The 3,073-nt window shown below is 41.5% G+C and overlaps 1 pseudogene; it reads left to right on the top strand.

Moving 5' to 3' along the window:
- The first annotated feature begins 733 nt into the window (after positions 1 to 733).
- Positions 734 to 1,933, top strand: LOC141629411 (uncharacterized; annotated as a pseudogene).
- Positions 1,934 to 3,073: the final 1,140 nt, after the last annotated feature.

Raw genomic sequence — 3,073 nt, 5'->3', positions numbered from 1 at the left:
TTTAGGCATGACGATGATTCAAAGGTTCTTTGGAGGTTTGCCCAACTACTCGAAGATCTTCCGTACTTACTACACACTAGCTTGTGGTATGAGATCAGCCTACGATGGCCGGTTCCGTCTTCTTGGGCCTCCGGAGTTGTACCGCACCCAGCCGTCTTGCCCATCTAATAATAACACTAATAATGATATAAATGATGTTAAGGAGGAGGCCACACCAAAATCCAGTGTAGGTGACCCATTCATGGATGCAATGATCAACAACTACAACGCCTACAATCAAGTACCTCCGGGAATGGGATATACAGAAAACCGCTCCCCAACTTACCTCACCTCTGGGAATTCCTGCCTCGATTATTTTTTCCATATGGTCCTGAGTACACCAGCTGATCAGGTCACCAAGTGATTGGAATCTGCGTGGGACGAAGACGCATTAACAGCACTCAAGCTTGTGTGGAACCTGAGGGGCGTTAGAGAGACCGGCAAATCTAACCGCAAAGGTTTCTATACTTCTGCTTTGTGGATTCACCAGCACCATCCCAAAACCCTGGCTGGCAATGTGGAACCCATTGCTGAGTTCGGATATTTCAAGGACCTTCTAGAAATCCTGTATCAGTTAGTCATGGGCCCTGAAGGTAATAGATGTCGGATAAAGCGAAGACCCCATGATGCTGACCCCACAACTTTGAAGCCCAACTCCCGAGAAGAAAACAGACTTGAGGCAGTCTGAAAGAGGATGAGTAAGTACAACGACGATCCTAACTACCGTTTCTTGCATGGTCAGGCATCATAACTCTTTGCGTATTATCTGAAATCCGACATGCAACAACTTGCATCCGGGAAGTGCAACAAGTTAAGCCTGGCAGCGAAATGGTGCCCTTCGTTGGACTCATCTTTCGACAAGTCCACTTTGACGTGCGAGAGCATAGCCAGAAGGCTATTTCCCCGTGACAAATACCCAGAATACGAGGGAATTTAAGAGTCCCATTACGCATATCGAATAAGAGATCGGCTAAGGAAAGAGGTTCTTGTCCCTTTGCGTAGAGCCCTAAAGCTCCCTGAGGTATACATCAGTGCCGAGCAATGGAGCTCTATCTACTACTCACGGGACGTATCCATTTCCATGAGCAACTACACTGACCTATTTCATGAACACGACGAGCAACATTTCCAATCGTTTCTCAAGAGAGTCAAGAAAGGGGAGGCAAAGATAGCAGCTGGAGCGTTACTCCCTCACCAAATAGTCAATAAGGTCAGGCACGAAGATAATGAAGTTGCATGGCTCCAATAGAAGAGAATTGTGGAGGAGCTTTCAGGGTCGAGAAAGCTGAAAAACTGCCTGGCCATATGCGATGTACCAGGGTGCATGTACGGAGAGCCCTTGGATGTGAGCGTTGCACTTGGATTGTTAATTTTTGAACTAAGTGAGGATCCATGGAAGGGGAAACTAATCACATTTAGCGAGTCGCCGCAGTTTCAAGTTATCAAGGGTGAAACACTCTCTTCTACGACAAACTGCATTGAAAGAATGAATTGGGATATGAACACGAATTTCCAAAGGGTGTTTGATAGAATCCTTGAAGTTGCAATTGAAGGGAAACTCACAGAAGACGAGATGATTAAGCGGCTTTTCGTGTTCAGTGACATGGATTTTGATCAGGCCTTGGCTAATGATTGGGAGACTGACTACCAGGCAATTGCGAGGAAGTTCAATGAGAAAGGGTTTACGAGGGTCTCTGAGATAGTGTTCTGGAACCTAAGGAACTCGAGTGCGACCCCTGTCCCGAGCCATCGGCCAGGGGTGGCCATGGTCAGTGGGTTTTCGAAGAACATAATAAAGGTGCTTATTTAAGAAGACGGTTGTCTAAGCCCCGTGAAGACCATGGAAGCTGCCATTTCGGGCAAGGAGTACCAGAAACTTGTTGTCTTGGATTAGTATCACCTTGTTTTATGATTTTATTGTGTTTTTTTTTATTTGTTTTAAGCGAGTAGAGTTTGCTTAAAGTATCTGTTGGTGCAATAATCCGTTACTTTAATTTGTCTTCCCTCGCTCTTTTAATTTCGGGTTGTAATAGACAAGTTATTTTATCCTTCAGTACTGCTCTTGTTCGTTCTCAATTTAGGTTATAATGCAAGCTTGTTAAGTGTTTCAATGCAATACATAAGTGAAATTTTGCCTCTGTTATTTCAATTCTATGCTGTGTTCATGTGGAATAGGTATCCTTGCTGTTTAAATAATACGGAGTATTACTGTAAAAAATGTAAATATGTCATTTGGTGGTGTAGCATCAAAAAACTCTATTCCTTGAAACCTTGAGGTAGCCAATTCTACTTACGCAAATCATTATCAAAGTACGAAGTAGTTATTACCCATTTTACAATGTATTTGTAAGACGATATAATTACCTGTGTGTTAATATGAAAACCGATTACAATACATAGTCGAAATACTTTAGAGAATAATCCAAGAACATTCTAACTAATACAACCTTTGTCCCGGTCATTATCCAATTGCCTATCAAAGGCATTCCTAAAATAGAAAGACAAACAATTTACTGAGACACCCTAAAATGAAAAATAAACATAAAGGAGTTCATTTGCTGCCCTAAATTTAATGACATTGACATTTACTTATAACTTTAAAAACAATGTTTTATCTACGGAGCCTCTTCTGAAAGCATTTTCAAGAAGAAATTTAGACAACATATCATACCAGGTATGAGGAGCTTGTTTTAAACCATAAAGCATTTTGTCTAATTTGAAAACGTGTATTGGAAAATCATTGTCTATAAAACCCGGAAGTTGCTCCACAAAGACACCTTCTGCCAAATATCAATTTAAGAAGTCGGTTTTGACAACCATTTAGAAATGTTTAATGCCTTTCTAAGCCGCAAAAGTTATTAGTAATCGTAGGGCCACAAGCCTAGTTACAGTTGCATAGGTTTCGTCATAATCGATACCTTCTTGTTGATTGTAACCTTGCACCACTAATATAGCTTTATTCCATACGATTTCACCATCATTATTAAGCTTATTGCAAAAGACCCACCTAGTACCGATGATGGTACGATTAGGT

This window comes from Silene latifolia, chromosome Y (assembly GCF_048544455.1).
Source record: "Silene latifolia isolate original U9 population chromosome Y, ASM4854445v1, whole genome shotgun sequence".
Lineage (NCBI taxonomy): Eukaryota > Viridiplantae > Streptophyta > Magnoliopsida > Caryophyllales > Caryophyllaceae > Silene > Silene latifolia.
Note: the sequence above shows the minus strand (reverse complement) of the source record. Positions and strands in the feature narration are given on the sequence as shown.